We start from the raw sequence: 11364 nt of genomic DNA on the forward strand, positions 1-11364 counted from the left end.
CCCATTTTGTAGCATCACGTTAAACGTAGCTCATTAAATTGCACAAAACGTGTTTTGTAAGGTTTCTATGTTAACACCCATTATGTCCAGTGAATACCAATCTTAGCCCATTTAAATCTTGTCATTTTATGTATACTACATTTTGCATAAAAAAATATAAAACTAAATCTTAAAAGTTAACACCGCCAAAACCACTGCAAATCACAAGCCAATTCTGAAACGGACAATCCGATGCTTCAGTACTAAACGGGGTGCCACAACCATCAAACCCAACTGAAAAATATGCACGAAAGTGTAGACCTGACATTACACCAATATCTGCTCGACCCTCCACAAACTCGTCTGAGATCCAGGAAAACAATCTGGGAAAGCACGAGATGAAGCAGGGTCAACTGAGGACCACTGATGAGCACGACGGAGTTCTGCTGAGGTGCATAAAAAAAGCCTCATCAAGGAACGCCACCACTGCTCTGTATGGCTTTGATCTGCCAAGAAAACTATGGTGCTCCGTCAACTGCTTCAGAACAGCAACTGGTCGCACACCTCTTCTATGAGTGTAAAATTATAGGTGCCCCACAAATTGGGGTCACCAGAACCAATAATGGACCTTTCTACTGCTGTCCGGCAAGACTGAACAGTAATATTCACGCTATTCCCGAAGCCATCACATGGCTCACAAACTTAAACCTGGACTTATAATTTACACATACTTGCCATATTCTAGAATTACTAACCTGGGACTGCTTTGCATCTCCTACCACCAATCACATTGATGATGTAATTGGTGGTATTAAGAACGATGGGCAAATTCAACCTGTTGCAGTCGGCATATATGAAGTCCCACAGTACTGAGACAGCTCTGCTAAAGATCACTGGTAACCTCTACAAGATCATGGATGATCGGTGTGCAGCAGCATTGGTTGGCCTCAATCTCTCGGCTGCTTTTGACACCATCGACCATGAGATACTCATCGCTCAGCTAAGGTGTATCAGGTATACTCTTTGGTTTTTTCGGTAAAGTCACGTAGGTTAAAATGAAATAAATGAAAACAACTAAATTAAATCCCGACGTTTCGGTCGCAACACAAGCGTCCTTAAGGTGGGGACAACGTAGCAAAAGCACAACCGCTTAAACGTGTCTCAGAGATGGCTGTGACGAGTAATTATATAGTCGCGGGGGATGGAGGCCATGGTGAGTGTGTGGGCGGGCTGTATCAGGTATGGCACTGGGTTCAATAAGTTCGTCAAGCTGGGTGACAAACATCACCTGTGCCGTGCCTACTTGGCATACTACAGGGGTCCATCCTCAGGCCTTCCTATTTTCAACATACATCTCTCCGATCGCCGATGTCATTGTATTGCATGACATTAATTTCCATCAATTTGCTGATGACAAAATGATACACTGCAGGGAAGTCAACATTACATATCGAGAGCCTCGGTAACCTCGAAGATTGCACGAAAGTTATGCATGTGTAGTGGGTCCAAGGAGAGTAGAGACGGTTCGTAGAGACAACACGTTTATTACAATAATTACAGTAACGATCCCTAACACAAAGGGGTTACGGCCCCTCCACCCGATACCTGTGGAGGAATAGCCTCCGGCTAGCGTGTCCTATCAACTGGGACTATGTATTCTCAGCCCTCCGGCTAAAGGGGTCCTAGGGGAGGCTAGCTGACCCGACCCAGCTAAGGTCCTCGGGTCCCGACCACTGGCCCACTCAGTCCCGGCCCTTAGAAGAACGTCGGGTCCGGGGGTTCCCAGGGTCCTAGCCTAAGCAGTCTTCAGCTTGATGATGACTGCCGGACACATCCAGGGGTCTGGCTTTTATACCCGTTCCAGGGTCTCTCCGCCCCTAGCCACGCCTTCCTTCTGGAACTCTCTAGGGGGCTCTGGAATATCCCCCCAGCCCCTCTCTGTGGGGTCTGGGGAGTCCTATTGGCCCAACGGCCCGACTCATCTTACCCATTCAGTGTACCACCCCCTATTGACACATGTCCGCTACTACAGGTAAAAATGAATGGGAAATATCCACAGTGCCCAACCATTGCTACTACACATGAAACGGAATGCTGCTTAATTCAGATAAATCGGAGGTCCTGCTGGTTGGAACTCAGGCTCAAGGAAAAACATTTGTGGGAGAATCAGGTGTGGTGGTCGAAGTCTCGAGGATTCAGTTTTCTATTAATCTAAAGAACCTCGGCACCAAACTCGACCAGAATATAGCACTTGGATCACCACGTGCAAAATATAGTCCGGTCCTGCAATTTTCATATCAGGCCTCTCCGACACACCTGACAACTATTGAGTCGTGATAAAGCCAACATGGTGGCGTGTAGTATAGTATTGATAAGGCTCGATTATTTCAACTCACTACTCTACGGGACGTCTGGAAAAAAAAAACATTACCAAGCTGCAGCACGTGTCATGATGGGTACTGCAAGATCTGTCTGTCCAATCCTCACCGAGCTGTATTGGTATCCGGTTGCCGAACGAATACATTATAAGGTCGCACTCATTACACAAAGTGCATGCCACAAATGAACCACAATACCCTGCTGATCTCAAGGAGCATAGACTATCATGTGAAATCTGGTCATCCTCGCAGCAGCTTTTGACTGGCCATCGAACAAAGACGGTCACTGCATCACGCGCTTTCAGATGCGCTTCTGCGGCCGTCTGGAATGCTCTTCCTTCCGATATTGGGAAGCTAATGGAGCTTTGCACTTTTAAATTTAGATTGAAACTTTATTTCTTTAAACCTGCTTTTTGTGTCTAGATGCCCTTCCCCCACAGCTCCGATTAGCACGGTTGGCATCGTATGATGTAAAATAGGTTCAACATATTTATCGCCTTAGTTACTCCCAGTCAAGTGGGCGCAGGGTTTATCGTGCAGGGGGTAGGGAATGCGGATGTTGTGGGGACCGTTAATGAGGACCATTACACGAGTTTAATTCGCATGAAATTTCGATGTTTTTGTTTCTTCTTTCCTCACGCACCACGGACCTCCGTTGTGAAATAGCAAGGAAACTTGCTGAACGAGATCCTCAGATTAACAAATGAATAAACTAAATTGTTTTATATCGCAGTTACTGTCCACCTAAGATTGCCGTAAACAATGGATACGTATCAATCTGAACTATAAATGAAAAGCAAATACTTCATGTTAATTATTTGTATTAATATTTGATTTACAGCCACTTAAAATAAATATTTTAAACGGATTCGTAGATGCAATTGTAAGAACTGTAGATTGATTGATTGAGGTAGGTGGTGCTGTACCATGAAGCCTCACAAATAGGCCTCAAACCGTTCACCATTTCAGCTCTTCTCTGCATTGTCACGATTCGCAGTTATTCAAGTCAAATAATCAAATGTGGTGCTTACTTTTTAGTTTCTCATTTTTTCTGTCTCATGTCCATAGATTTGTTCGCGCCGGTATCCTATATGAAACATATTTGATAACCATTGAACAAACTCTGCCCATTCTGGCTTCGCGTTCCTCATTCTCGATCTTTCCTCAGCCACCCTCTCCAGTTTCGGTATCTCAAACATACCCCATTCCCTGGCTCCAGTCTTATCTCTCTTCATGTACTTCCTCTATCTTTCAACCCCTCCACCTCACCTCCCTCGCCCATCGTTGTTGGTGTCCCCCAAGGGTCTGTCCTGCAGCCCTTGCTATTATCCCTCGATCTTACCTATGGAAGCTGTCATTTCTTCATTTAACTTTCCCCATCACTTCTTCACTGACGACACACAGATTTAATTTCCCTTTCCCTCCTTTACCGCTCACCTTTCCTCCTGCATTTCCAACTGTTTATCGATTGCCCAATCTTGGATGACAAACCACTACCTTTCCATCAATCGTTCTAAAACTGAAATCCTTTTCTTCCCCTCTCACCACCCCCCTCCACCCTGTCCTACCATATCACTCTCTACCATCTCCCTCCGTCTCTTCTGCTCACAACCTCGCAGTCATCTTCAACTCCCCCCTCTCCAACCACATCTCTGTCACTATCCGCAATTGTCACTTTCACCTATTCAATATTCGCAAAATCCCCCTCCCCCCCTCATCTGCTGCTAAACTCCTGGTTCACTTCCTTATTTTCTCTCATCATGACGATTGCAATTCCTCTACAACAGATACTAAATGCCTCAGTCGTGATCATTTCTAACCTTCCCCACACTTCTGTTCTACTTTCCCAACTCCACTGGCTCCCTGTCTACTGTCGCTGTCTTTTAAAATGTCTCACTTTAATCTACAAATCCCACTATGGCCTTGCCCCACCGTAACTCGCTTCTCTCATATCTTACTATTATGTCCATTCCGTCCTTTACGCTCCAAATCTCTGCTGTCCCTCTCTGCGCCTCCCTCGCCAGTCATGCTTAAATTCCAGTTCTTTTCTTGCTCCCCTTCACTGAAACTAACTCCTACTGCACATTAAACAATCATCTTCACTGTAACCTGCTTCCGTTCCTCCCTTAAAACCCATCTCTTCTCCCGAGCCCATCGTACTACCCAAACCCCTATCACTACCCCAACCCTTGTCACTACCCCAACCCCCTGTCACTACCCCAACCCCTATCACTACACCAACCCCTATCACTACCCCAACCCCTATCACTACCCCAACCCCTATCACTACCCCAACCCTTATCACTACCCCAACCCTTGTCACTACCCCAACCCCTGTCACTACCCCAACTCCTATCACTACCCCAACCCCTATCACTACCCCAACCCCTATCACTACCCCAACCCCTATCACTACCCCAACCCCTGTCACTACTTCTAGATTTGAAGCTTTCGTGACTGCAAGGTTTCATACTCTTAGTTCTTTCGGTAAAGTCACGTAGGTAAAAAATGAAATTAAAATAAAACAATAAAAATCACGACGTTTCGGAGGCAACACAAGTCTCCGTCATCAGATGGGACCGTCACAGCCAGATTAGCTGCATCAAGTGAGGGAAGGATTCAAGGTGTACGCTCTTAAGTACCAGTTAAGGGAGGAGGGGGGGGAGGGGCTTATCAGAATGGGAGGAATTTCACCTATCTGTTAGAATTTTTGACAGACAACGAGACAAGAAGTCACAGCTTCTCGAGACGCTGGCCTTCCTCAAGAGATGCCACGATAACAAGGTAATACCCATCGCTTTCACACTCACATCTGCTGCTGTGTCCTCACCGAACTCTAAACAGATTTTACTTAAAGCTAGCCTTTCACTAATCTCGGAGAGAATAAGGTTACTCCGAGTTGAACTCGATAATTTAGACAAGACTCTTACAAACACATTTAATGTTAGCACAAAAAATGTCTCCTTCTGATTGGAACCACGTTGACAACATGACTTCTGCTTCTGCTGACTCACTGTCAACCAAATGCAAAGCCAACCTGATTTCTAAATTCAACCTCCTATCTAAGAAGAAATCAGAGCCACAAATCACAAAGCTGGATGTTAACAAGACTGTTATTAATCAGAGTAACATACCAATTTCTGACAATCTGAAAGCGGTACTGGCCAAAGGACTAAATTTTGCTGTCACCCCCAAATATATACCAGTAGAGGATGTCATTTCTCAGGTTGATGTTGCCCTCAGAGGCATAGGACACATCCATGCGGATGTAGCAAGAGCTGAAATAGCCACGATTCTTAAGAATGCTAAGAAACCCACTAGTAACATTAGCAAAAACGAACGCTCTGAACTCGCGAACTTAAAAAAGAGAGATGATATAGTCATCCTCTCGGCAGACAAGGGCAATGCCACGGTCATCATGGATAAAGAATCATACAGCAACAAAATCCTGGACCTACTTAATGATGGTAGTTACTCCAAAATTAAAAGCGATTCTACTAACAGCCTAACGACAAAAACCAACAGGATCATCACTAGTTCGACTTGTTGTATGTGTCGGGTTATGAAATTTTGATGAAAATAATAAAATTTAATAATTTTCCGAAAAATGCGCAAAACAAGTTATCATCAGGCAATTTGTCACTTTGGTCTGTGCTGTGTCGCTCCTGTTGCCATTTCCCTTCAGTTTTTGCCTCTGCCCTTAGTGGAGCATGTCCAGTCGACTTTACTTTAACATTTTGCCTCCCTCTATCTGTGAAGTTGTCAGTCTCACATGTTTTTGTTTGCATATGTATCTCTCCCTCCCTTCTCTCGAATTGTGAGGGTTTCCCTTTGTCAAGGATTTTTTGTTCGATATCCATAATTTTTTTTCGATCAGTCCCTGGACTCTGTCCACGTACCCAAGAGTGTGATTTACTGTTACTTCCATATTTATTCTGTGGATCAACGTCTGTGAGTTTCGCTGGTGTCGCGAGCACTGATTTCTCCTCCCTTACGATGGTGTGAGGACATTTTTCCTCGTTTATTAGAGACGATTTCTCTCCTGTTTCCTTTCCGAATTTTTCTTCATTCCACAATCCCTGTCTGTATGCCTGTGTGAAAAGGAATGAGTCCTGTCCTGCCTTCTCTGCAGCTTTTGCATCGTGTTCGCCTTCGTTACATTTTATCCAGTCAATTAGTTTCCCCCGAGGTGTGTTCGTGTTATCGATACAGCTCCCTTCCCATATGTCTCTCTGACTGTACTGCTTTGTAACAGATCGGTTGGTACGTTTTAATACGAGCACCCAGTATTCCGTAATCCCTTCAAAAATTATTCTTAATCCTATCATCTCAAGTGGCAGGAGTTACTTTGACCTTTCCTTTCAGAGTGCATATAAAACAATTATCTCACAGAGTGTGGTCAGTTTGACTCGAGCTATTCTGTAATTTTCCGATTCAGTGTGCGTACCTCTAACACCATTTATCACAGGATGCAATTGGTTCGATACGATATTATCTTAATTCCACTCTTTGTTTCAACCTGCTATTCTGGGTTTTAACCTCAGAGGGCGTTTTTTTTTTGTTTTACGCCCGTTTACAATCACAATGCAATGTTTGGTCACGATATTCTGGTTAACACGAAGTGATTCATTCCTTCATCCATGCAAAACACTGTCTGCGAGAGATCCCGGACGAGCCACCCATTATGTTGTTTGTGTCGGGTTATGAAATGTTGATGAAAATAATAAAAATTAATAATTTTCCGAAAAATGCGCAAATCGCATTAATTATGTTAATGTGTGTATTAACATGCATAAATTATGATAATGTGTGTAATTATATGCATAAATTATGATAATCGCGGAGATAATCGTAGTAATTTATGCGGATGCTTGCGATTATGTTACTGTGAGCAGTTATGATAATTAGGCTTAGCTTCGTTTATCCATTGTTATATCAATCAGGATAATACGATTATCATCGATTAAACGTTTACCGATTATCTTAGTGTGTGTTATGATATTTTAGGTCTCCATTTTCATATCTCATCGCAGGATACAGTTATCAAGAATAAGATAGTTTTGCATGGACTTGGAAAGAAGCACTCGAACAGTTGGTGTTAAGCAATTTTAATTCTAAACAAGCACATGACACTCTCTTATGCGAAAGCAGGTATACGTCAATAAATTCATGGGCAAGATTATGCAATTAACGAAAATGAATGACTAAAAATACTTCTTCATTGGCGAAATTATGCAGTTAACGAAAATGAATGACTAAAACATTTCTTATTCATGTAACTCGACGGCAGCAACTGCTTTGCACGATCAGTTGATATTGAACGCACCACCTCGAAATGGCAACCCTTTCTGAAACGCAAAGATAATTTTTTTTTTAAAGTCTTATTCGTGTGCGTGCAGTGTGTGCGTTGTCCCCTCGTAATATTAATTGTGTCGTTAGCTTGTGTGGTGTAGGAGGATACAAACAGCGGCCAGAAGTTTTCTCTGGGTTGGGCGTGGCCGCCGCGAGCCCCTGCGTGTCTCTGCTTGTGCGCTCTCTCTCCCTCCACTGCTGGATGACGAGTTGGCACGACGCTCGGTGACGCCCGGTGACGTCCGAGTCGTGCTGCTCTTGCGCTCTCTCTCCCACTACTGCTAGATGACGAGTTGGCACGACGCTCGGTGACGCCCGGTGACGTCCGAGTAGTGCTGCTCTTGCGCTCTCTCTCTCTCCACTGCTGGATGACGAGTTGGCACGACGCTCGGTGACGCCCGGTGACGTCCGAGTCGTGCTGCTCTTGCGCTCTCTCTCTCTCAACTGCTGGATGACGAGTTGGCACGACGCTCGGTGACGCCCGGTGACGTCCGAGTAGTGCTGCTCTTGCGCTCTCTCTCTCTCTCCACTGCTGGATGACGAGTTGGCATGACGCTCGGTGACGCCCGGTGACGTCCGAGTCGTGCTGCTCTTGCGCTCTCTCTCTCTCCACTGCTGGATGACGAGTTGGCACGACGCTCGGTGACGCCCGGTGACGTCCGAGTCGTGCTGCTCTTGCGCTCTCTCTCTCTCCACTGCTGGATGACGAGTTGGCACGACGCTCGGTGACACCCGGTGACGTCCGAGTCGTGCTGCTCTTGCGCTCTCTCTCCCTCTACTGCTAGATGACGAGTTGGCACGACGCTCGGTGACGCCCGGTGACGTCCGAGTAGTGCTGCTCTTGCGCTCTCTCTCTCTCCACTGCTGGATGACGAGTTGGCACGACGCTCGCCGTCGCTCTGGACGTCTTGTCTGTTTACACTGGTCGTTGGTAGGTGTGCCCTCAAACACACGGCGCATTCGATGGCGCTGTCCTCTTCCTCACAGCCGTTTGACCAGGCTTTCTCCACTGCTTCGCTCTCTCTGCTTTGCACGCTTGGTCGACGCTTGGCGATCTCCGCCCTTTTACAGGTTGATTGCTTGTCGTCACTCGTCACTCTCTCTGCTCCGTGCTTCCCGTGTTCGTGCAGCTGCCAGCTTCACTCGCACTTAACTTCATTCTGCGAGAAGCGACACCGGCTATCGGCATCGGTGTTTCGTTTCCTCACGACGCTCCGCCAGCCGGAGCACGGCTGAAACCCAGCCCCGACCCAGGTTGAACTCAGACTTCTGCGACTCGAACGACTCCTCCTCGTTCCATCACTTCTCGAGGCACAACCGCCCCAGCTCTCTTGCGAGCCCCGTCGCAACACCACGTCGCAAGCCGAGTTGCGAGACCGAGCACGACTCGACCCAGACTAACTGTTCGCTGTCTGTGCCCGTGCCTAACTCAAAACATGACTCCCCTCTACGCATTCCTTGCGAGCGGGCAACAAAAAACACAAACAGAGCGAGAAGAAGCAGACACCCCCGCGACTCCTCCTCGCGACCTTTCCTACCCGTCCAAGCATTCATGGGCCATCTGTTTGTGCTGCGGGGAGACAAAGACGGCCGTGTCTAACTCAAAACGTGAGCACCCTCTCCTCTCTCCGCGTCTCTTGCGAGAGAAAACAAACAATGTCAGCACAAACCCCCCCCCCCCCCTTGTGACCTTTTTGCTCCCTCCTTGCTTGCCAGACCCCGCTGGAAGACAAAGGTGGCTGAGGAGATGTTTGTAATACATTTATGTGGTCCTGTGTGTTACATTTATTCTTGAATTATATTTTATGAGTTCCTTCGGTCTTAGTATCGTGGTTATCATTCGTCTATGTTTAATGAACATTCGTAATGATCCTCATCACATTATTATTTTGGGGCTTCGCCAAGTTTAGTTCTCCAGAGATTGGTCTTTTATTCTGAGTTATATTTAAATGTCCTGAGGTTAAATGTAACTATATTTCCACTTAAGCTTTCTGGAATTCGTACACTTTAGTTTTTCGGAAGGTCGTGTAGATAGGAAACATATACTTCTAAATAATATGTATGCGGTGAATATAAGGGAATTACTAATAATAAAAATTATTGTTTGTTGGTTAATTATCTTTGTTAAGTTTCTACTTTTCGGTAAGGAAAACGTTAAGAAAACGCGAGTTTCAACCGTTATTTACTCTGCACCTTATCTGTACATCTCCAGATGTCTTTGGGAGGTTAGTCCATACATCTTTTTGTCCATCTGGATGTCTATGACCTCTCTGTGACTGACTTCTTACCAGTTTAATGGCCGTTTCACAGATTCCTGGTGTGCTTGTAGTGGGTTGTTTTAATTATTTAATTAATATATATATATATAGATATAGTACAAAAATAAAAAAAAATCTTAATTATTCTTAATATTAATAACGGAAAACAGGGCATAGATACAACAATCCGCCCTTTTAAAAATTATCAGTGGTTGATTCGGCCACTGGCGAATTTTTAAACAAAGTAAATGCCCTGTTTTTTTTCGTTATAAATCCATCAGCCGCCCTCACTCTCGGCGGTTATTTCTCACAACGCGCGCGTATGTATCACAATCTTAACATGGTTACATTTGAAATAAGCAAAGAAATCAAACAAAACGTTAAACATCAACACCACAAGTTACATTGAATCTCAACCATCATAACTACGGCGGATATTAATTTTTTTTGTTAACATTTGGCACCCAAAACATTTGAATTAAGCAAAGAAAATAACAACACGTTAAACATCGATATCACCAGTTACATGGTTCTCATACATCATAACACCGACGAATATTCATTTTTGTTTTTGCTTAACATGGTTACATTTGAATTAAGCAAAGAAAATAACAACACGTTAAACATCGATATCCCCAATTACATAGGTTCTCATATATCATAACTCCGACGAATATTCATTTTTGTTTTTGTTAAATCCTGGGAAACGCTAGGTAGCGGTTTCGAACGCATTTATGCGTTACCTTCCTCATGTTGCCTGGTTTACCACTTATCACTTTTATAATTCGATCACGGTTTTCGGGTTCGTTTTTGTAGTTTCCTCTCTCACTCTCTCGCGTCGTGGGAGTGTGTGGTGAAAAATTGTGCTGCACATAATCAGAATTCGCGCACACAACCCACTTTGACACTTGGTTCGTGGCATTCGCTCTCTCTGCGATTACATGCACATTTGCCGAGTCAGTGTGTCGATTTAATTCCGTGCCTCGTAATGTTGCCCTTTTGGTTTGTACGAGTGGGTTGGATTTCAACACCATTCCCGATACGTCATGGACATTCGTCTCCATTTCAGCACTCCGATCCACATAAATTTTTGTTTCATTTGGATATTCAGAGGCTCACGCCTGTACTTCCCAGGGTGGGTCTCTGTGTTCCCTCTCCCTGCACTATTATCGCTCTCTTTTGCGACGCGTGGCACTGTTTTTCCTGTGCGCTCTCTCTGTCTCTGCTGTCTGTTATCTACTGTCCGATCACGCTTCAATTCCGCCCTGTCCTTGTATTTGATCCGCGCGTCATTTACAAGAGCACTGTCCGCGTTTCTTACCGCATCGTATGCATTTGATGTTTCCCGGTTGTGGTGGTATTTGCCCGCCCTGTCACTTGCAGCCTGCTTGTATTTC

The sequence above is a fragment of the Lampetra fluviatilis genome, chromosome 11, assembly GCF_964198595.1.
Source record: "Lampetra fluviatilis chromosome 11, kcLamFluv1.1, whole genome shotgun sequence".
NCBI lineage: Eukaryota > Metazoa > Chordata > Hyperoartia > Petromyzontiformes > Petromyzontidae > Lampetra > Lampetra fluviatilis.